At 43.0% G+C, this 24,876-nt stretch overlaps 1 protein-coding gene and 1 pseudogene across 9 annotated transcripts in view; one reads left to right on the top strand and one right to left on the bottom strand.

Annotated features, from left to right (window-relative positions):
- Window positions 1–24,876, top strand: part of ADGRG2 (adhesion G protein-coupled receptor G2) — a 127,448-nt gene that overhangs the window by 57,279 nt on the left and 45,293 nt on the right. The window lies entirely within an intron of this gene.
- LOC138986362 (etoposide-induced protein 2.4 homolog pseudogene) lies at window positions 11,251–12,830 on the bottom strand (annotated as a pseudogene).

Genomic DNA, 24,876 nt, shown 5'->3' with positions numbered 1-24,876 from the left:
ATCTGCAAAAATTTTCCCCATTCTATGGGTTGTCTTTTCACTCTTTTAAGTAGTGTCCTTTGATGCATAGAAGTTTTTAATTTTGATAAAATCCAGTGTATCTATTTTTACTTTATTGCCTGTGCTTTTGCTTTTATATCAAATAAATATCATTAAGATTTTCCTCTATTTTTCTTCTAAGAACTTATAGTTTTAGCTTTTATGTTTAGGTCCTTTGATCCATTTTGAGTTCATTTTGCATATGGTGTGAGGTAAGGATCCAACTGGGCTTCCCTGGTGGCTCAGCAGTAAAGAATCGGCCTGCAGGGAGGGAGGAGGGAGGAGGGTTCAGGATGGGGAACACGAGTATACCTGTGGCGGATTCATTTCGATATTTGGCAAAACTAATACAATATTGTAAAGTTTAAAAATAAAATCAAATTAAAAAAAAAAAAAAGAATCTGCCTGCAATACAGGAGCTGCAGGAGACTCTTGTTCAATCCCTGGGTCAGGAAGATCCCCTGGAGGAGGAAATGGCAACCCACTCCAGTATTCTTGCCTGGAGAATTCCATGGACAGAGGAGCCTGGCAGGCTACAGTCCATGGGGTCACAAAGAGTTGGACATTACTGAAGCGACTTAGCATGTGCATGCGCAAGGATCCAACTTCATTACTTTACATTTGGATATCCAGTTTTCTTAATACCATTTGTTGAAAACACTGTCTTTTCCCCATTGCATAGTCTTGGCACCTTTGTCAAAAATTAATTGACCATATATGTGAAGGTCTGTTTCTGGTGCTTATTTGTTTATAAAAGTAGCTACTCAAAGGCACCTCCGTATGGAAATTTAAGGGAGATAGAGAATCACACTAATGAAGCATTATTTTCAGAAAAGAAGATCTCTATAAGCTTATGAAAGAAGGAGAAAAAGGTACCTGAGGAGGGCAGTAAAAAGACCAGAATTACCAGGGCTGCAATATGTTTGAGTACAACTCCCAAAAGAATATAGTGCTGTGCAAATATAAAGAATCATTACAGGAACTTCCCTGGCCATCCACTGGTTAAGACTGCACTTCCACTGCAGTGGGCTTGGCTTTGATCCTTGATCAGGGAACTAAGCTCTCACATGCCACATGGCGTAGCCCCCTCCCCCTAAAAAGAATCATTATAAAGAAGACACTATTAAGGACACACAGAAATACCTTTCTTATTTAGAAGAAAATTGCAGGACCAAAGAATCTTTGTTGGATAAAACAAATATGTACTGGCAGCAAACAGTGTAAGTATAACACACACGGATGCACACAAATAGAAAACTTCACAACAGACTTGTACACAATTGGCAGTCTTTCAAAAGTAGGCACTGGGGCATATTGTCAAGGAGCCACGATACTTTACACGAAGAAATAAAGAGTCAATATGTATTGACTACTTAGAGTGTGCTGGGTCTCTGTGTGTTTTGCATATCAATACATCCAGTCTCTTAAGCTGCTAAACCAAGTCTGTTGAGGGGAAATCCTAGTCTTAGCACCATTTCACAAATCAAGAAACTCAGGCTCAGAGAGATAAGTAACTTGCTCAAGGAAGTGTCTGCTGTGGGAATTGTACCTAACTTGGAATTTTGTACTTGTAACCACAAAACCAAAGTTTCCAAACTTGAGTGTACATCAGAATCACCTAGAAAGCTTGTTAAGACAAACCCATCCATGAGAGTTTTGGATTAGTAGCTTTGGGGGGGCCCTGAGAATTGGCATTTCTAACAAGCTCCCAGGTGATGTTGATGTGACTGGTTCAGAGGCAATCCCATTGCCTCCACAACTGGCAGAAGACATAAGTAGGAAGAGAGAACTCCAGATATACATCATGGGATACAAACTCTGTTGTGGCCATGTGACGTTCTTATAAACTGTGCTCACTCACCATCTCCTTGGGGCATCTTAATGTAAGTATAAGAAATTACTCGTACCCTGCACACTGACATCCCTGTGGGATTGTCAGGGCAAAAATCAAACGTCCTCACTTTACTGATGAGTAAATGTCCCCAGGGACATTATTGGTTAGGAAGCGGTGGAGCCAGACTAGATACTAGATCTTTGGTCTCATGTTTCAGTGCTTTTTCCACCACAGGGTAGATGAGGAACAAAAGTGGAACACAAAGGGGAAAAATCATCCGAAGGAAAGCTGCTTGGTAGAAATAAGTCTGTTTTGAAGAAGTATATTTAAAAATGATGAAAATAGGGGCTTCTGTGAAGCCAGAAGGTGGTCCAGTGGTTAAGAATCCACATGCCAATGCAGGACACACGGATTCAATCCCTGATCTGGAAAGATGCCACATGCCGTGGAGCACCTAAGTCTGTGGTACCACAGTTACTAAATCTGTGCTCTAGAGCTTGGGAGCCACAACTACTGAGCCCACCATGTTCTACAGCTACTGAAGCCCGAACGCCCTAGAGCCCGTGCTCCACAATGAAACTGTAGCCCCTGATGGCCGAAACTAGAGAAAAGTCCACACAGCAACGAAGACCAGCACAGCCAAAAGTAATAATAAAATTAATTAATTAATTTCAATAAATGGTGAAAATGGGCCAGGTAAACAGGAAAGGACACGGCTCTGACACCAACCCGAGCAGGGAAAACCTGAGTGGATGCTAAGGTCACTGAATGTATTTCTTGCTCTGGCTCTCTGATGAATTGATTTCTTCAGGCAGTGGTTCTCAGAGTGTGGCCCCCAGACAGGCAGCATCAGCATCACCTGGGAGCTTTTCAGAAGTGCAGATTCTCAGGCCCAGCCTAGACCTGGTGGGTTGGGAACTCTGGGGGTGAGGCCCAGCCATCTGTGCTTAAATCAGCCCTCTGGGTGTTGTTGATGCCCACCCAAGCGTAGAACCACGGTCTTAAAGAATTGGCTGAAACTTTACTGTGCCGCATGATATAGTAGAATATGGTGAGATCCAGGGTTCGAGCCCTCCACATGCCTGCCACCTGCTATTGTATGATCTCGATTTGCTACTAGACTGATACAGGGCTCAGTTTCCTCATCTTCAAAATGGGTGTAACCCTGAGCTCCTCTAGAGGGCTTTTGTAAGGCTCAATATATGTTAAAAAAGAAACTTTATGATGGCAGACATTTTTCTCTTCCAGTTCTATTGACATACAACATTGTATATTGCAAAGGTTTTTCTGAATGAAGTGTGTTGGGATCTGGAAAGGGCTAAATTGGAGATCGTTATTGTCTTTCAGAACTCCCATTAAGAGTATTCATTCATGTTATTTAATAATTACTTGGATAATATTTACCTTGTGCCAGCCACTGTTCTGTGGAGAAGGCGATGGCACCCCACTCCAGTACTCTTGCCTAGAAAAGCCCATGGACGGAGGAGCGTGGTAGGCTGCAGTGGAGGTCGCTAAGAGTCAGACATGACTGAGCGACTTCACTTTCACTTTTCACTTTCATGTGTTGGAGAAGGAAATGGCAACCCACTCCAGTGTTCTTGCCTGGAGAATCCCAGGGATGGGGGAGCCTGGTGGGCTGCTGTCTAAGGGGTCACACAGAGTCAGACATGACTGAAGCGACTTAGCAGCAGCAGCAGCAGCAGCCACTGTTAGGAGCCCTTACAAAAAGCTATTTCATTTAAAGCTTACTCAGTAACCCTTTGTAGTAGGCACTAGTATTATTAGCTCCATTTTACAGGAAACTGAGGCACAGAGAAGGTAAACAACTTGCCCTAGCTTGCACATTTTCATTGCAGAGCTGCAATTCCAACTCAGGTCATATGACTCAAAGTTTGTGTGTTTAACCACTACACTATCCTATCTTCTAGCATCCTTAAGCTCTCTGCTACACTAGGTTGTGTACTCTGCATAGCAGTTGTATATCTGTAGGTTAAAAATAAAGGTGGAATCCACTTTAGGACTGGATGTCAGACTGGATCATCCAGATGGCTTATAGGTACCATCTTTCTGAGCAACTTTGGGCTGAGGCAGGTTCTCTGCAGTTCAGGATGCCTGGTCTTTGATGAAGGCTGAGGGGACCTGCTGATTGTACTACACTGGATAAGCAGTTGTGTTGTAATGAGTACCTGCTGTGTGCCCAGCATTACTGCCTGCTGAGAGAGCATCATCTCTGAGTCCAGGGAGTTTACACTCCAGTTGGAGGGGCATGACTAGGATACATGAAAAAAAGTACAAACTATAACTAAATCGTAAAGTGTGAGTCAGTGCTGTGGGGCTCTAACATATATGGCCTCTGGCTAAGTTCATGCATGACACTAGTAGGATGTTAAGCACCTGTAGCAGATGCTATTGGTGCTCTGCCCATGTCCGCTTGAGCCACCCAGAGGTTATCTTCAGACAGATCCTGTGCCTTCTTGATGGCTCCCATGTCTCACTGACTGAGAATCATCTGTGCCCATGGGTCTATGCTTGGCCTGTGCAAGGAGCCAGCTAGTAGTACCAGAGAGTTAATACCCCAGAATGGTGAAGAATGGGAGTTGGTACTTAACTATGCCAGCTTCCCCAGCCCTTGGTGGGATCATGCTAAAGTGTGTTCTGTACACCCAGTGCATTGTTGGATTGGGCCCCAGTTGTCCACGGTAGCAATGTGCTCATTAATGTACCCACTGTTGGCTTTACTCCCTTCCCTACTCCCTCCCTCTGCTTCCTGGGGTCATCTCCATTGGGAAACATGCTCATTCTCCAAAGTGCAGCCCAATATGACTACCTCTAGAGAACCTCCCTTGACCTCTTCAGAAGAAATAAATCTCTCTTGTCAGTGCTCCCTTTTGTTTTTATCCATGTCTTTTTTATACTTGTCACTTTGTGTCATGTCACTTTGTCTCATGTCAAGGAAGTCAAACGTACTTCCTTGGCATCATGAGTCTTTTCAGCACATGGTATGTGCCAAGTGAGAAGGGGGAAGAAAAGTTTGACAAGGTGGGTGAGAAACTCATGGGATGAAAACTAATGAGTATTGAGGACCTGCCCTGGGGCAGGCCATTGAAGGTGCTTTACATAGATCATCTTGTTTAATCCTCGCAAAAACCCTTTATGGTAGATATTGTTCATTTCTGTTTGCAGATGAAGAAACTGAGTGTCAAAGAGATTAAGTCATTTGCCCAGAGTCAAACAGCTTGGAGGATTCCCCATTGGAATCAGTAGCCTGTACTGTTCCTACTCTACCTGGTTGCCCAGGAAGGGAAGACTGAATGAACATGGCATGAGGCATGAAGAGAAGATGGAGAGGGAGCCTGAACTAAACTGCCAGAGAGCAGCCACTGCCCCTGGCTCTGGGGATGTGGACTGCAGGCATGGTAGCTTCATCTGGACGCCTGAGAGATGACTCAGTAGCTCCTAGCAACGAGGAGAGATTGGACTGATACTCTCTTGTTAGGTTGCTGGCCACCAGACAGAGCCCGTAGAACTTCACACTTCCAGTTGTGTAGTTTGGTGGTCATTCGTGTAGTTTGGTAGCTTCGAGGGAGTCATTCTTTGTCTACACAATGCCCAAATGAGCTTTGACAGGTAACTCTAACTTACTTACCTCTGGTCTCTAGCTCTCTTGGGCTATGCCAATGTCATTTTTTCTTTGCTTTTTTTCCTCTGCTGCTGCTGCTTTTTTGTCTTCCAAGGAGGTCTCCTTTTAGGTACAACTATTTTCCAGAGGGTGAGATGACGTATTAGTGGAAGATGGTTATAATTTCATTCTTGCAGAATTGTCTTTCCCACTTGGAAACAATTACACATAAGAGCCAGTTTGGTGATCTCATGAGCTATAATCCCAACTTAGTCTCTTTCTGGGCTGGATCTAGATCTTTCTGTACTGCAGGCATTTCTAGTGATAGATTTCTCTCTAAGTCCCCTTCTCCAAGGCCTCACTGTCTTCTCTCCTCTTACCCTCTCATGCTTTGTCCATCCAAGTCTTTGTTCTTGTACAGTGCATGTCAGAGCTGTAGGAGGTAGACTGTGTGCTCTTGAAAGGCAGGGAAACAGTCTTGTATGTAAACCCAGTGCTGGTCTACTTGTCCCTCAATTCCTCTCTATAAAATTGAGAAGACTCTTGAGAGTCCCTTGGACAGCAGGGAGATCAAACCAGTCAATCCTAAAGGAAATCAGTCCTGAATATTCACTGGAAGGACTGATGCTGAAGCTGAAGCTCTAATACTTTGACCACCTTATGCGAAGAACTGACTCATTGGAAAAAACCCTGATGCTGGGAAAGATTGAAGGCAGGCAGATAAGGGGACAACAGAGGACGAGATGGTTGGATGGCATCACTGACTCAATGGACATGAGTTTGAGCAAGCTCTGGGAGATGGTGGTGGTCAGGGAAGCCTGGTGTGCTGCAGTCCATGGGATCGCAAAGAGTCAGACACTACTGAGCGACTGAACTGAACTGAAAGTTGAGATTATAAATACCACAGTGGTGATCTGATACTAGGTTAATCTCTCAACCTCCCAAAATCCCCCACAGGCATGATGAGGTCACTTCTGTTGGGTCCTGACTCTTTCTCTGATAGGTAGAAGTTGTGACAAGGAATGACAGAGACTCTGAATGGGTTGAGGAGGAAACTGAAACCAGAGGAGATTGTGTCTCACTTTCCACTTAGAATTCTGGGTGAGAACTCCTCACAGTGGCCCACACATCAACAGAGAGCAATGGTAGGGATGAGAAATGGCAGCACAGTGTGTTTAGGCAGAGAGGAGGCTGGAGGTGGTGTTCCGTCCAAGTCTCTCTCATTTCTTGTGTGAAGGAAAGGGATTCTAAATGGTTCTTGTGTTCCTAGCGGGTAGCTCTGCTGAGAGCCAGGGCTGCAGAGATAATGGTGTGGACAGCTGAGACCAGGGGCCACAGGGAGGATGTGACAGACACTTGGTAGTAAGATCTGAGAGGAACTGGGTCAGCAAGAGTGGGGCCCCCAGGTTGGGCAGGATTCTGAGAGAACAGAACATGGGGCCCACTGGACATGGCCTTAGCAGTGGATACCAGTGGGCCCCAAAGGAACCCTGCTGGGTGAGGGGGATCTCTGGAGAGGCTGTTGAGAACCCAGGGCTCAGCACGAGGTAAGCTCACTGATGCAGAGCCCTTCTCCCTGCTGTGAGAACACTGGCTTCCCCTTCCTGACCTAGAAGCCATCTTGACTACCAAAAGGAAGAGGAGGGAAAACAAAGATTGCGCATTTATCTGGAAGACATGGGGTTGACTAGAGAGTGTTTTAGAGCAGAAGAGAGCATTCTCTTTAGTCATTCATCAGGTTTAAGGATCCTTCTCCTGTACTTCTGGAATGGAGGCTCCAGCACAAGATGGAGTCATCCTGAACATCAAAGGAAGCTTGAGGGCTTTTAAAATTTTGCTTGTTTCTTGTTACTACTGTTCGTACATCTAAATTTTGTCCATACATTTTAACTCTTAAAGCACATGCATATTGAACACTTAGGCTTTGTGAGAGCACTGATAGGAATTGTTGAAGGCTGTCACTATGTCCTGAATTCTGCTCCTCCTCATGGTTTTATCTTTGCCAATATGAAGTAATATCTGGTCAGGTCCCAAGTTCAGGCTCAGGTCCTCTCTGTGTCCTCCAAAGTGTTAGCACATAGTAAGCGCTCAAGAAACTGGCTGCTTGGTTGCTTTTGATTTGTGGCTCTATTCTAAAGTCTAGAGATATACTAAAACATGGACTGCCCTCCTCAGCTTAAGGCACCAGTATTATATTCATCTGAACCCAATGAGTTCTGATACAACATATATTATTCCCCTAAACTTTTGCATAGACTTCAGTGAGGTGGCTGGACATGAGCACCAATTACCCTTGAAGAATATGTTTCCTTTCCTCCATATGATGAAGGGGCTCAGCTGATTGCCTGTTAAAGTTCCTTCACACTTTGACATTATGAGTTCAATTATCCAGTAGGTTCTGTCTTTGAATTCCTGATCTATTGTCCTGGGATACTGGGGATCCTTGGGGTTTGCCTTGAACTAAGAACCACTCATCTCTGCAACCCCATTTTAAGGCTGCTCTCCTATTTGAAGCTCCTAATAAGAAATTGAAAACAATTTAAAAGTCACATTTTTTTTCCAAACTACATTTTTCTATTTGACACGATTTTAAAAGCTCTTAAAGTTACAACGAAGCCAGTGAATCTCTTGGTTTCCGTATTGCTGAAAGCTCCAGAAATGGCTTTTGCTGACTGGTAAATCTCCCAGTGACCAGTGCTATCCTTGCCTTGCTGATCACGGAAAAGTTCCAGGGTCTCTGTAGGATCCAGTGGCAACAGCACATAGTAGTGAACATTAAGAACAGCAGCAGCAACCCCTCTGGACATTCCTGTAGCTCTTCATGGTCTGTGGAGCACCTTGGCATCCATCATCTCCCTATGTCCCCCTGAAGTGGGTGGAGAAGTTTGTATTATCTTCACTTTGCTGATGAGAAGACTGAAGCTCAAAGTGGTGGGTCCTTTTCTAGGTTACCCAGCAAGAAACAGTATCAGGGTGCCAAAAGCAGCTCTCCAGAACTTTTCTTCTACAGTAGCCCATATGAAGTGCCTACTTTTGGCCATATGAGTACGTTTTAGCCAAGATCTTTAACATGGGTGACATTAACCATGAGGGATGTTGTTCTAGATGAGGGCTTGACAAGCTGTTCTTGAAGGAACAGGATGATAAACATTTTGGCTTTGTAAACCATATGGTCTCTGTGGCCAACTACTAGGCTCTGCCCTAGTAGCTCAAAAGCAGCCCTAGACAATATGTAAATGAGCTGAGTTAAGTTGCTTAGTCATGTCCAACTCTGAGACCCCATGGACTGCAGCACATCAGGCCTCCCTGTCCATCACCAACTCCTGGAGCTTACTCAAACTCATGTCCATTAAGTCGGTGATGCCATCAAAACATCTCATCCTCTGTTGTCCCCTTCTCCTCCTGCCTTCAGTCTTGCCCAGCATCAGGGTCTTTCCCAATGAGTCGGCTCTTCACATCAGGTGCAGAAAATATTGGAGCTTCAGCTTCAGCATCAGTCCTTCCAATGAATATTCAGGGTCAATTTCCTTTAGGATTGACTCGTTTGATCTTCTGGCAGTCCAAGGGACTCTCAAGAGTCTTCTCCAACACCACAGTTCAAAAGCATCAATTCTTTGGCACTCAGCTTTCTTTATGGTCCAACTCTTACATCCATACATGACTACTGGAAAAACTGTAGCTTTGACTAGATGGACCTTTGTTGGTAAAGTAATGTCTCTGCTTTTTAATATAATGTCTAGGTTGATCATAACTTTTATTCCAAGGAGGAAGCTTCTTTTAATTTCATGGCTGCAGTCATCATCTGCAGTGATCTTGGAGCCCAAGAAAACAAAATCTGTCACTGTTTCCTTTAGTTCCCTATCTATTTGCCATGAAGTGATGGGACTGGATGCCATGATGTTTTGTTTTTTGAATGTTGAGTTTTAAACCAGTTTTTTCACTCTCCTCTCACTTTCATCAAGAGGCTCTTTAGTTCCTCTTCACTTTCTGCCATAAGGGTGGTGTCATCTGCATATCTGAGGTTATTGATATTTCTCCCTGCAATCTTGATTCCAGCTTGTGCTTCATCCAGCTCTGCATTTCGCATGATGTACTCTGCATATAAATAAGCAAGGTGACAATATACAGCCTTGATATACTCCTTTCTCAATTTGGAACCAGTCCGTTGTTCCATGTCCGGTTCTAACTGTTGCTTCTTGACCTGCATACAGATTTCTCAGTGGGCAGGTAAGGTCTGTATTCCCATCTCTTGAAGAATTTTCTACAGTTCAGTGAGACCATGTGCTATGCCATGTAGGACCACCCAGGATGGATCGGTTATGGTGGAGAGTTCTCACAAAATGTGGTCCACTGGAGAAGGGAATGGCAAATCACTTCAGTATTCTTGTGTTGAGAACCCCATGAACAGTGTGAAAAGGCCAAAAGATATGACACTGAAGGATGAACCCCCAGGTCAGTAGGTGCCCAATATGCTACTGGAGAAGAGTGGAGGAGAAGTAGCTCCGGAAAGAATGAAGAGGCTGAACCAAAGTGAAAACAATGCCTACTTGTGGATATGACTGGTGATGGAAGTAAAGTCTCATGATGTAAAGAACAGTATTGCATAGGAACCTGGAATGTTAGGCCCATGAAGCAAGGTAAGTCGGGTGGTGAAATAGGAGATGGCAAGAGTGAACATCGACATTTTAGGAATAAGTGAACTAAAATGGACTGAAATGGGCGAATTTAATTCAGATGAACATTGTATCTACTACTGTGGGCAAAAATCCCTTAGAAGAAATGGAGTAGCCTTCATAGTCAAGAAGAGAGTCCAGATTGTAGTCCATGGGTGCAATGTAAAAAAGGACAGAATGATCTCTGTTCGTTTGCAAGGCAAACCATTCAATATCACAGTAATCCAAGTCTATGTCCCAACCACTAATGTAAATGAGTAGGCGTGGTTTTGAGACAGTAAAACTTGAGTTGTAAATACAGTTGGTGGGCGAGATTTGGCCCGTGGACTGTAGTTTACTCCTGATCTAGACAGTACAGAAGCTGTGTGGAACTTACTCCTGATCATTAATGTTACAACCATGCTTTGTTTTTTTACTTGCTGGCTAAGCCTGGCTTTGTAGGATGCTCTCCTCTTTCCACCCTTCTCATGAGTAAATCCTGACTTCTTTTTTTTTTCAGGTTTAAAGGGTTTAATAAGTTTACTCCTTCAGTTCCTATTTTCAACACCCAATATTCTTTGGCTTCCAATATTCCAGGCTTCCCTGGTGGCTCAGATGGTAAAATATCTGCCTGCAATGCTGGAGACCCAGGTTCGATTCCTGGGCTGGGAAGATCCCATGGAGAGGGGAATGGCAACGCAGTCCAGTGCTCTTGCCTGGAGAATTCCATGGACAGACGAGCCTGGTGGGCTACAGCCCATGGGGTCTCAAAGAGTTGGACATGACTGAGTGACTTACCCACAATACTCCTTTGAAACACCAGACAGACCCTGAAGTGGCCAGCAGTCAAGTTCAGACCTCCAGAGTTTAAAAGTTCAGGTTCTTTGAGCATTCCTTGTTGCAGTGGCACTTGTCTGAAATTGGTACCTCCCTATCTTTGGCGGATCTTTAAATGTACCAGTGAAAAGGCTTTTTCCCCTTAAAGGTGGAGAAGGAAAATCATTCCTCAAACACAACGGAGATCTGGCTGTGAGGTCTTTCTTCTGTCCTGTGTCTTCCAGCTCCTGTTTTGTTTTTTGTTTTTGCAGTGGAGCAAGAGACCAAAATCTAACCTGAGTTACAAGAAACAAGACAGTGATGACTATAAAGTGAGTGACCAGGAGCAGCCGAGCCTCCTGTCCCTCCCACATTGAATATATGTGCTTCACAGAAAAACAAAAATAACAGGTCCACCAAATACAACAGGTCGAATTACAAAAATCCATTCATCCAAGAGTGGTGGAAGTCAAGATGGGGAAGTGAGAGGGGAAATGGCACAGGGAGAAAGAGTATTCAAATCAATCCAGGAATGGGGCTGGCATATGCTAGAAAAGAACTGCAGAAAAACCTGTGGTCCTTTCAGACTCACCGGTGTTGAAAATCCATACTGGTTGGTATCAGGAAGATTCTGCCTTTTGCATGCACCAAAGACAAAAATCTGGATTCCTCAGAGAGAATGGAGTGTGGGCAGGGCTCTTGGCAGGGTAGGCCTCACCTTCCCTGGGAGGGGATGGAGGTGAGCCAGGAAAAGAGCTGCCACAGCGTCTTTCTGATCCTACCCGCCTACTCTGGATGGTGGGTGACCAACTCAGTGGCCCACAGCAGCCTTCAGTTTGGCAGGAGATGGATGTGGTGATGGGAATTCTTCTGCAGAAGTAGATCTACTTAGGGCCGACAGCAGGTAGGCTGTCTTGTGGAAGAGTCTTTTGCTTAAGAAAACTACCAAGGAGAAGAGGCACAATTGGAAAAGGTATGCTTTGCCAGGCGTCTTTGCTTCACTGGTGCTGATAATGAATAAAGGAAAGAGCATAGAGAAGAGGCAGCCACCGACAATGGAGGAGGACTGCATTGCTGTGAGGAAAGCCAGGGGCAAACCAAATCCAAAGTAGTAAGGCCAATTCCTTTCCATGTTTGGCAGCCACTGGTGCATTTCAATTCCTTTATTGAACCAACGATATTTGAAGCAGTATAGTATGCAAGAGATTAACCAGCTGACCAATAAGATGAATGGGAAAGAGAGTCACAAACATCCCTTGGAGGAGGAAGAGAACCTGAAGCAAGCAGTTGAAGAGCATGTCAGCAATTATTTTGCTGATACTAGGGAATGGGTGAGGCTTCCTCCCTGATCCCTCAAATGCCAGCCAGGTTGGCTATATCCTGAAACCAAATCATGTTGACGACTTTGTTGAGCACAAAGAGGGCAGCACCCAGACAGCACTGAAAAGTGATGTAAGGAAGAACTCCAGCCATGACCAGACATCCCCATGTAGTATGGATTACCAATAATCTGGGCCGTTACTGACTGAAGGACAGGAATTTGAAAAAATAAGAGGAGACTGAACCAGAAAACTCCACCATTCTAAGCGCAGCACTGAAAAATTCTCCTAACAATATGTGGTTCACTGCCTTGCTTCCTTTCTATGCTCTGGGCTCTCCTCTGAGCCAGGACACTGCTTGCCCTTCTTCGACGCTGCTCCTGTCTCTTTTGCTGAATTCAAGCATTTAGCTTTGAGATGGTACAAATTCCCCAGATGGAGTCTTTGATTCTCCTGGCAAGGTCCTGCAGGAAGGTTTTGACACTGTTAGCTGTCTCTTTACCGCCCAAACTATCAACTACAGAAAGAAGGGAGAAGTGTCCCCAGATATTTCATCATGAAGGACCCGAGAGATTCGCTGCCATGGCTCTAGCTCCAGCCGGGCCCCTTGCCCACCACGGGCCAGCTCAGCTCCTCTGAGCCCCTCCGTGCCCTGCTGCCTGCTGTAGCTTGGGTGCTGCCAGGGCTAGGGCTGCTGCGCCTGCACTGAATCCTGATTATTTTAAGCTACCTGTGGAAATGGTTTTCCTTGCCAATATTTGATTTAGGAATAGGCATGTGACCAGCTTTAGCCCAAAGAGACACCTGGGAAAATCTGCTGGGGGACTTCTAGGAAAAACTTCCCCACTTTTGACACTCCAGGTTTCTCCTCTTCCTCTAGACATGCACTCTCTTCTAATATGATAGCCACTAGACACATGTGGGTATATAAAATTAAAATAATTAAAATTAAGTGAAATTAAAAATTCAGATCCTCAGTCACACAAGTTACATGTCAAGCACTCATTGTTCACCTGGGGCTAGTGGCTGCCTTATGGGACAGTGCAGACACAGTATTTCCATCATTGCAGAAAGTTCTATTTGATGATGTTGTGCCTGGATATTTTGAGTTTGGATTTGATGCTGAAACAGTGATAGCCATCTGAAAAACACTGAAAGGGGCTAGGGATCTCAAGTGAAAATGCAGATAACCTGAGGTTTTGAAAGGTTGTCTTCCCTGATAGCTCAGTTGGTAAAGAATCTGCCTGCAATGCTAGAAGATCCTGGTTCGATTCCTGGGACAGGCTACCCACTCCAGTATTGGGCTTTCCTTGTGGCTCAGCTGTCAAGAATCTGCCTGCAATATGGGAGACTTGCATTCTATCCCTGGGTTGGGAAGATCCCCTGGAGAAGGAAAAGGCTACCCACTGCAGTATCCTGGCCTGTAGAATTCCATGGACTGTATGGTCCATGGGGTCGCAAAGAGTCAGACACTGAGTGACTTTTCCTTCACTTTGAAAGGTTGAGTCCCTAAACTAACAGTATCTGCAGGATGAAAGAACAGAAGGCTGGAGAGTGTGTGGGTCTTCATAGAGGTTTACATTTGTCACATCATTTTAAATACTTTGGGACTTTTCCTGGTGGTCCAGTGGCTAAGACTCCACAATCTCAATGCCAGAAACCCACATTCGATCCCTAGTTCGGGAACTAGACCCCACATGCTGCAACTAAGAGTTCACATGCCACAACAAAGATCGAAGACCCCACGTGCAGCAACTCAGACCTGGCTCAGCCAAACAAGTATTTTTTAAAAAGCTTCATGTGTTACCTTAGTGAATCCTGACAGGAGCTACAATCAGGTGTTAATCCTTTATTTTCTAAATGAGGGAACTGAGGCTTGGACAATTGGAGTCACTTCACACAGCTGAAAAGTAGAAGTGGTAGCATTCTTGAGAGCTGTACTATAAAAAAGGTTGAGCACTTAAGAATTGATGCTTTCAAGCTGTGGTGCTGGAAAAGACTCTTGCGAGTCCTTTGGACTGCAAGGAGATCAAACCAGTCAATCCTAAAGGAAATCAACCCTGAATATTCATTGGAAGGACTGATGCTGAAGCTCCAGTACTTTGGCCACCTGATAACAAGAGCTGACTGATTGGAAAACACCCTGATGCTGGGAAAGATTGAAGGCAAGAGGACAAGGGGGTGACAGAGGATGAGATGGTTGGATGGCGTCACTGACTGAATGGACACGAGTTTGAGCAAACTCTGGGAGATAGTGAAGGACAGGGAAGCCTGGCGTGCTACAGTCCATGGAGTTGCAAAGAGTTGGAGACGACTAAGTGACTGAACAACAACAACAGCATTCTAGAACTTGGGTCCTTAACCACTCCCTCAATATTTAGTCCCTGAAGCAGTTGAAAGTTACTTTTACACAATTTTTACTGAAACTTTGCTGTATTCATTTATCTTGTGATGGATTTTTACCTCCAAGACATCTGAGGAATAAAAGCAATAGTTTTGCTGATTTAATCTATTAAGAAGTAAGTTGATGTTCCAAGAGAACATGCTGTTTGAAACGTACCATGATGTGGGTACATCTTTACTTCAAGGAAATAAGAAGAAACAGATTGATCTTGGCAAGAAGCCTCATGTTCACAAGATCACAGTGCTGTAAAAAACCATCAAGGTAAATTGAGGATGCCTTTGCAATGATGTCTGTGGCAGTAGTGCTTGTTTTTAACATAAGTGTCTTATATGACCTACACCCTTGCCTTTTCTTTGCTTTTAGGAATGCAAACGACATAAAGTTTGGATTAGTAAAGAACTTTCAGTGATAGAATATTTTTCAAGGTGGAAATTTAAAACTTTCAAGTGAGTTGCATAATATCACTAAAATGTAAACTCTGTTTGCGGCCAGGGGTTTTGTTTTATTCCCTGCTTGTATTTTATTCCCTGCTTTATACCCCCAGTGTCTCGTATACAGTAGGCCTTGAAAAATTGAAATTAATGACCAAGCTTTGGGCAGATCCCTTCATGTTCCTGAGCTTCTTCCCTCCCTTGTAGACTGAGGGGCTTGGACTGATTTGGTATCTAGTCTTTTCCAGACCTATGGCTTATAATACTTTTCTTCCAGTGAACTCCAGGTCCTAAAAGATCTGTCTTTCAAATGATATAAGTAAAATTTTCCTCCCTTTTTTGTGTCGAGCAAAGACCACAGAGATAACTGTATCCAGTGTTTGTGATCAGCAGTAGAAAACCAGGAGAAAGCTAATTTCAAATAAAGATCACACACTCTTTCCTCATGCAGCCTATGGTGGGTAAATAAACGATTTTTGAAGTAAAGAAATACTGGTGTAAGTGACTACCTTTGCCACTTTTCTGGATTTACAATATTCTACTAGGTCATCTCAAGTCTCCTTCACCTCTGAAATGGTTTCTGTGAACTTCGATTTCCTGATGTGTAATACAAAATGATGGAACCCATGGTCTTTCTAGGCAATGTTGCTAAGCTAAGGAAACTTGCATTAGACAAACACAGTGTTGTAGTAGATACTCTGACTCTTCAAGCATTAGTGAACAGATAGGAATGTTTTAGAATTAGAATGGAAATGACATCATACAAGTCTTAGAGAGAAACTACATGATTTTTTAAAAATGCTCCTCTGCAAATTATTTATATCACATTGTTTGCATTAAGAAAAGCAGTTTATTATATAAAGGTAAACTTTATCCAAGGACACAAAGTCATATAGCCTGAATTAACATTACAACTTACTGTGGAAACTGTGATAAAAGTACTTTGTAAATGTAATATAATTTCATTTAGAATAGTTGCCCCCATTTTACAGATGAAATGCCAGAAATTTATTCACAGCAGAGCCAGCATTTGAACGTCTCCCTTAAGAGCCTAATCTCTTATTCACATTTAAAGTCATTTAAGGAGGCATGCTCATTCATCCTTTGGAAATAGAGTGGTCTGGGTCAGTCTCTCAGGGAAGATGATATTTGAGCAACATTTGAAAGAGACACCAGGGCAAACCAAGAGGTTCTCTATGGGAAAAGTATTTCAGGCAGAGGGAGCAGCAAGTGCAAAGGCCCTGAGGTGAGGCTATGCCTGGTGTGTTGAAGAGACAGCTGGGATGCCAAAGTGACTGAGGGGAGGGCCAGGGAGCTGAAGTCTGGATGGAGGGCCGTGTTTCATGGACATGGAAGTAGATTCCATGAAGATGCCTGGACTTAATACCAGCATTCAATAGAGGCACACTCCCTCGCTGCCTCTTAAAGCACTAAGCATTTACATATCAGACTAAAAAGCTCCAGAAGCTACAAGCCTTTAGAAGTAGAGTGAACCCAAGTTGTGGCTAGCATTTTACAATGGAAAGCATAACCCAAGTACTGCATTATCTGCACTGGCCTTGACCAGAAGCCTAGATTACTGTCTATATGTCTAACTGCACAGACACTGGGAAGTGGGGGATGATGCTCTCATATCCCTCACCTGTCAGAAATAGTTTACTTCAAGGCTCTCCTCCTTCCTAAAGTGCACATCCTTCCTGGTGGAGCAGGGTGGATGGCCAGCAGGTCAGTGGCCCATCGTTGTTTTAGATCACAGCCCAAGGTGAGAAGCAGCCCAATGTAGTAGGGCTGGAAAGGCTAGGCTCAGACCCTAGCTCTATCCCTTTCCATGTTACTTGACCTCCTGTGCCTCAGTTTCCCCATCTGTAAAATGGGGATTACTTTCCATGTAATATTGTCATGAGAACTATGAGATAATATTTTTGAAGTGCCAGGTCATAGTAATGCTGTATACATGCTTGTCAACTTAAATAGACTTTCTTTTGGGACTCTATTCTTCCCGGAAAAAAATGCATGTAAATACACACAAAATGCATCTTCTAGATTGTCTGCTAGATCTGTTAACCCCTGAGAGAGGCCAGATCAGCTCTGGAGTGGTTTTCCTATCCTCACCCGGGAGAGGAGCAAGACCCAGAGGCTGGGGGATCAAGAACACATTTCACTCTTCCCATTTTGGCCAAGGCCCACCTACAATTGCCAGTTGTTTGCACTTGGGGAAATTCCATCAGCTAGGAGCTGAAGTTTTCTTTAGTGATGTCATTACTAATTGTTTAATAAAAATATTATGTCAGTATTTATTGAGCACTGTGACGTGAGAAGGTCACAGCTTAAGTAAACACATTTCGGTTGTGTCACTGTAGAAATGTTTTCATTCATTTTGTCTGTTATGTAGTAAAGTCTGAAAAATATGCTTCTTGGAAGAGTCCTTGAGAGCTAGTGTAAAAAAATATTGTTTTGTTTGGGGTTCCCATATAAGAGTGCCTAAGGCGTGGTACCTTGTTTTGAATCATCTTTCATTGAAACGGTAATTCAATCCAGAGAAGGACTGTCACTGGATTACAAATTTTAGTTGGGTCTAAAATATTCATGCTAATGGGTCTAGTCATTCTTTTTCGACCCATTCCTAAAAGATTAAGCCTTTATCTTTCCCATCCAACTTGGGGTGGGGGTATGTGCTGGGAGTAAAGAGTTACTACAACAGTTTCGGGTTTAAAGACAACTGTCTGTCTCCCATTTGAAGTCATATATTTCCCACATATCAAATAGCAGAAGAAAAAGGAAAAACCTCAGAAACCTCACACATGACCTCGTATGACTTGGGTGCAGGTTGTTTTTGAGTTGATCCCAGGAATCAGGAGTGAGGGAGCAGGAAGAGAGCATTAGGAACAGAGGAAAGGTCAGTAAAGGTATAGTATTGAGATGTTGCTGCAGGAGATGCTTGTTTGTTTGAATAGCCATTTTTGTGTTCCTTTGGAAGATATGTTAGGCAAGATGGAGTGACAGTTGTGGTTACTACTCCAGAGGGCAATTTTGAGCAATAACCATCTAAGAAGTATTAAGTCATTCCTTCATGGACTCGGCCTCACTGCTCTCACTCAGATCTGCCCATCTTTCCCCTGATGTGCTTTGTATCACAGGGACTTGACCCCTTGAAGTATTTGCATTAAATTCCTGCTCTTGAACTACCTGTCATGTTTTTCTGATCAGATCAGATCAGTCGCTCAGTCGTGTCTGACTCTTTGTGACCCCATGAATCGCAGCATGCCAGGCCTCCCTGTCCATCACCGACTGCTGGAGTTCACTCAGACTCATGTCCATCGAGTCAGTGATGCCATCCAGCCATCTCATCTCTGGCGTCCCCTTCTCCTCCTGCCCCCAATCCCTCCCAGCATCAGAGTCTTTTCCAATGAGTCAGCTCTTCGCATGAGGTGGCCAAAGTACTGGAGTTTCAGCTTTAGCATCATTCCTTCCAAAGAAATCCCAGGGCTGATCTCCTTCAGAATGGACTGGTTGGATCTCCTTGCAGTCCAAGGGACTCTCAAGAGTCTTCTCCAACACCACTGTTCAAAATCATCAGTTCTTTGGCGCTCAGCCTTCTTCACAGTCCAACTCTCACATCCATACATGACCACAGGAAAAACCATAGCCCTGACTAGACGAACCTTTGTTGGCAAAGTAATGTCTTTGCTTTGAAATACGCTATCTAGGTTGGTCATAACTTTCCTTCTAAGGAGTAAGCGTCTTTTAATTTCATGGCTGCAGTCACCATCTGCAGTGATTTTGGAGCCCCCCCCAAAATAAAGTCTGACACTGTTTCCACTGTTTGCCCATCTGTTTCCCATGAAGTGGTGGGATGCCATGATCAGATGCCATGATCTTCGTTTTCTGAATGTTGAGCTTTAAGCCAACTTTTTCGCTTTCCACTTTGACTTTCATCAAGAGGCTTTTTAGTTCCTCTTCACTTTCTGCCATAAGGGTGGTGTCATCTGCATATCTGAGGTTATTGATATTTTTGATAGAGACTCCTTAATGATGTCAGGCAATCCAAACATATTTTGAACATCTATCACATACAAAGCCCTGCACTGGATTACTGAAGATAATAAAGCATCAAGCAGTAGCATTTAGTTGGGAAAACAAGACATACAGGGAAAAAGTTAAATATTAATAACAGTGCCCAGTGGTATACACCCAAGTGCTAAGTAAATGGTGGAGTCAGTGAATACACTTTTAAGATAGAGGAGAGAGCCGTATCCATCAGCTTCCTGCCAGAGCATGGTTTCAAGGGCTAGAGAGCTGACAGAGGTCATCTGAAACTTCCAATTTTAGAAGGGTAAAATTTTGGAATTTTATTTGAAATCTGATTTTTAAATGTTGGTAAGTCAAACTTTCAAAAACTTCATTGTGAGTCCCATCATGTGGGCAAGATAAAACAACGGAGCTCAATTGGAATTGTGGCCAGTGGTATGCATTCGGTGGCTGGCTCACTGAACTGTGGGAGAAGTCAAATGTGAAGAACGTTAGGATCCTTTCCAGTTGAGAAGATTCCAGCTCCTAATATTTCACTTAAGTCTGAGGCGATCAAGATCTGGGTTTAGAAGTGGGCAGTGTGCATGGGAAGAAAGAGATGAGAGAGAAATTAGGGAATATTAGTAATAATACTCCACATTTATATACTAAACTTATGGTCTGCAGAGTTTATCATGGGAAGCAGAATAGAGGGTAGCCTCTGAAATCAGACTGCCGGGGTTCAACCCCCATCTCTACAGAGAATTCTGAGGGAGCCCTGGAACAATTCAGAGAACCTTGCCCAGCCTTAGTTTCTCAAACACATTAAAAAGGACTGATTCTAAGGAATCCACGTATTTCATACAGTTGTTGGCTGATTAAATAATAAAATATGTATGAAGCCCTTCATGTGTCAAGCCTGGCTCACAGGAAGCATCAGTCAGTGTTCACTGTCACTACCATCACACACATCATTTCTCTTTAATCCTTGCAAAAGCTCGCTGCTATGGTGAGAAGAATACACAGGATGGATGACTGGATCTGGGGGTGGGAGGTGGAGAATGGGAGGAGTCAGGAGTGAGACTTTGGTTTGTAAACTCAGCTATGTTGCTGAAACTAACTCTAGGGTTCTGGGCCCTTCACTTTAGCCCTGTGGGACTTTTTCTTCACAAAGTGTGGTTCCTTGCAACTCATATTCTCTGTACGTTTAAAGAATTGAATTTTTGAGTCAAAAGGAAAAATAATGACTCCCCAAAGATGTCCCCTCCTAATACCTGTAACCTTAAATATGCAGCCTTTAAGGGATTTTTCAGACATGACTAAAGACTAAAGATCAGGACTATCGGATGGAGAGATGATCCTGGATAGCCTGGGTGGGCCCAATCTAGTCACTTGCATTCTTAAAAGTGGAAGAGAGAGGCAGAAGAGTGATTCAGAGGGATGCTACATGAGAAGGACTTCCCCACCCCATCCACTGTAGCTAGCTTTGAAGATTTAGGAGTGGAGCATGAGCCAAGAAATGTGGGTGGTTTTTAGAATTGAAGTTTCTTACAGCCAGCAAGAAAATGAGGACCTCGGTGCTCCAACTGCAAGACACTGCTATTTATCCAAATAAGGAGAACACATATTTTCCCTCAGTCTCTAGAAAGGAATGCAGGCTGTTGACACCCTGATTTTAGTCTGGCAAGACTGACCAGACCAGGTGAACTTCTGACCTGCAGAACTCTAACATAATGAATTTGCATTGTCTTAAACCACTAAATTCATGATAATTTGTTACAGCAGCAGCAGGAAACTAACGTACTAAAGTTTCCAGCTTAAATTGTTCAGCTGGTATTACTAAGTCAAGCTCACTCTGCTAGCTGCACAACAGCCCACTAAGTCTACAGACAGGTGTTGAAGCGAGGAATAACAACTATTTGGCAAGACAGCAGACTGAGAAGATGGCAGACTAATGTCTCAAAATAACCATTTTATGGGGTCTGGATGCCAGGTTCTTTTATAGAACAGAGTTGGGGGAGGTGAAGGAAAAAGGCCATTTATCTTGAAAAATAGGGGATATATTAATTTCTTTTCTGAAGCCATTCCCAGGTGGGCAGGGTCAGATTGTCTCCCTGATAGCTGAACAAAGGAACTTTAACAGTGAGGAAGAAGAGGAGGGTTCCCTGAGGCAGGCCATTATGTATGATTATATTAACAAAAGCAATGAAAAGTAAAGGTTACAGTCAAACAGATCCAACGTGGAGTCAAAATTGTCCATTCCCTGTTAATTTCCAGCAGTCTATCAAATTCAAGAATGATAAGGTATGGAAATGCTGTGGGGTGATGAGGGACTAATTCTTAGATGGGTTAGAGGGGCAATGAGAGTAAGGTGTTCACATGGCAGTGCTCAGACTACACTTGGCCATGTGGGATTGGATTTGAGGAAATGGTGGCAATAACTTTGAAAGAATGTGCCAAGGAGGTGACATAGGGAAAGAAACTCCACAGAGGAGAGGACGGGGGCAGTTTCTTGAGTTGCCAGTTCCTCCATTTGACTTCCATTCAAACCTTAGCCATGCCAAACTCCTGTTCATCATAACTGGAATATATGGACTTTGTTTTTAAAAAATCACTAGGGAGTCATATTGAGTAGATTTTATAGATAGATCACAATAATTTTATTTATGGACTTAAATCAACACTTCAATAAATGAATAATGCTTTGAAATTTGCTTTTTGTAAGTTTCCAAAGGAAAGTCTGAAAAATTTAAGTGTTTTTCCTTTCCTTGCTTGTGAATCTTTTTAACAATGGAAATGTTTTGTCTCCTAAGAGTGGCATGGAACTCAAATATATGACTCACTGGAAATGCCGACCACCTCTTTGCTAGTAACAAATGGGAAGTGAGTTGGGAGAGAGCCCAAGAGAAACAGAGGCTGATACTCAGGAAAGTGGAAGGCCTATGGGGACATCTCTATGTTGAACCAGGAGGAGTGATGTGGAGCATTATAATGAGAGACAGAAAAAGTGAATAAAATGTTAGTCATTGATAATTGGGCCATTAGAAGGGGGAAAAAAAAGCCAAAGGAAAAAAGTGGACAATAACAATTTAAAAATCTCTAGCTTTTATTTACTGGATTCCCTCCATTCATCAATGTAGGTCTCTGCTGGGAGCCCTGGAGGCTGGGCTGGTCTAGCCTTTGATCTATGTTTTGATTAGGTTTTTCTTGATTGTGAGTCCATGCCTACCAAACTTGTCTACCCAGAGATGGCCCAGTAAAGTTCCCTTCTCTACTCTGGCTCTCCTGTTACCCCTGAGTTGTCCATTTCCTCTAGCATCTAAGAAAGAGGTAAAATGCAAATCAGCCCCTTTCCCTGTGGGTACGTGCTGCTGCTGCTGCTAAGTCGCTTCAGTCGTGTCCGACTCTGTGCGACCCCATAGATGGCAGCACACCAGGCTCCCCTGTCCCTGGGATTCTCCAGGCAAGAACAATGGAGTGGGTTGCCATTTCCTTCTCCAATACATGAAAGTGAAAAATGAAAGTGAAGTCGCTCAGTCGTGTCCGACTCTCCACAACCACGTGGACTGCAGCCTACCAGGCTCCTCTGTCCATGGGATTTTCCAGGCAAGAGTACTGGAGTGGGGTGCCATCAGGTACATAGTTCTCATCAAAGGATTTTGCAATGGAGAAGCTAGAAACCATTGGTGACTCAGGTAAGCCAGTGGACAAAATTAAAAAGGAAGCAATATTATCCTGTGTTGTCCTTCAGCATCACTCTCCATCCCTTTTTCCTGATCTCAACTTTAACTCAGTGCTGTTCCCTGTCTGTGCCATGTTCCCACCCCCACTCTACCTCACCTGCCTAAACCAATGTGTCATTTTCAGGTAGCCCATACTGAATATTGATTCTTCCCAGAAATTTTCAACATGGCTCAGGATGGTAGATCTTTGCTACATAATAAAACTTCAGCCAACTGGAATTGATTCATTCTAAGTTGTGAATAACTGATTTCCCCTTAGTGCTCCCAGGAGCATTCTCAAAATCTTGTTAACACAACAGACTCATTTGATTGGTGGAATATTAAGGTAGCATGAAGGGATATATTGAAGGGCAGATTGAGAAGAGGCAGTGCCAATTAAATTAGAGAATCAAGGCACTAACTACTCTGCACTACCCACTTGAACATTCATTCAGTGTGCTTTCAAGCAGAACTGGGTTTTATCCCAGAAAATAATCAGTACCCTACCACCATTTAAGGAAAATAGGTTCCCACAAGTTACCAGGTATGCTTCACTGTGCAATTTTAGTTTTTAGTATACTTACTCTTTCTTTTTAATTGTGTATCAAATACTACTATGGAAATAACCATACCTTTGTAACTAAAAACAGTTTAAAAATTTATAACCCCCTATGTGGGTTAGAGTTTGGGAAAGTAATAGTCATGTACTGCAAAGGGCAGTATAAATTGGTTTGTTTTCTGTAGGTCATCTTGGCAATCAAAATTCATGGAATTTCTGAAGGAAATAACTGAGTGTGTATGCAAAAATTTACCAAGAGGATTTCTTGCAGCATTTTTGTAATCATGACAAATTGTACACCCTAAAATGTCCATAAAAGGATGTTTGTTATATAAATTAGTGGCACATCCAATCAATGAAATGCAATGCAGTCATCACAAAATTATATTGGAGATAATTGTTTAATGATACAGCACAATGTTTAGGATATAGTGTTATGAGAAAAATCATGTTACAAATACAAATTTGTGACATGATCTTATTGTACATTTTTGCTCAGTCGTATTTGACTCTTTGCAACCCCATGAACTGTAGCACACCAGGCTTCCCTGTCCTTCACTATCTCCCAGAGTTTGCTCAAACTCACGTCCACTGAGTCAGTGATACCATCCAACCATCTCATCCTCTGTCACTGCCGTCTCCTCCTGCCCTCAATCTTTCCCAGCATCGGGGTCTTTTCCTGTGAGTCAGCTCTTTGCATCACGTGGCCAAAGTATTGGCGCTTCAGCTTTAGCATCAGTCCTTCCAGTGAATATTCAGGGTTGATTTCCTTGAGGATTGACTGGTTTGATCTCCTTGCAGTCCAAGGGACTTGCAAGAGTCTTCTCTAGCACCGCAGATTTATATGTATTATCTCTGGATGGTGAAATTATAGGTTGTTTTAATTTTCTTCTTTTTGTTTATCTGTGTTTTCTGAAGTTTCTCCAGTAAGTGTATTCATTTTCATTGAGAAAAAATAGAAATACTTTTCTTTTAAGGAATCTGAGCATCCTCTCAAAATAAATAACACAGTAGTTTTTGTAGTTTTTATACCCAGAGGTGTCTGATCTAGGTTAACTCAGAATAAATGAGTGGTTTAATTAGAGGTATAAAGTCTGTGCTAATAGGTATAAAAAGAAATACAGTTAAGGGAAGTTTAATTTATGCAGGTATACACATTTACACATTCTAATGAACATTAGCCAACAACCAAAGTTCTTAGTCATCATTTTTAGTTTAAAATGTACTAGACCATTATATAACAAATATATAGGGCACTGTCAATAGTTAAATTGGAAGAATTGCTTCACCAGAGATAAGTCTTTGTGGAGAATTGATAGAACTGATTAGACTGTTGAAAATAATAGTAAATTATCATACTGCCCTCTTTTGGTAGCTATTTGTAATTCATTTTACATTCACTCCCATTAAAGATGTTAATGTACAAATTCATGCACTAACTAAACCAATTTTGTTGATTTAAAATTTTTTTCA

This window comes from Bos mutus, chromosome X (genome assembly GCF_027580195.1).
Source record: "Bos mutus isolate GX-2022 chromosome X, NWIPB_WYAK_1.1, whole genome shotgun sequence".
NCBI lineage: Eukaryota > Metazoa > Chordata > Mammalia > Artiodactyla > Bovidae > Bos > Bos mutus.
Note: the sequence above shows the minus strand (reverse complement) of the source record. Positions and strands in the feature narration are given on the sequence as shown.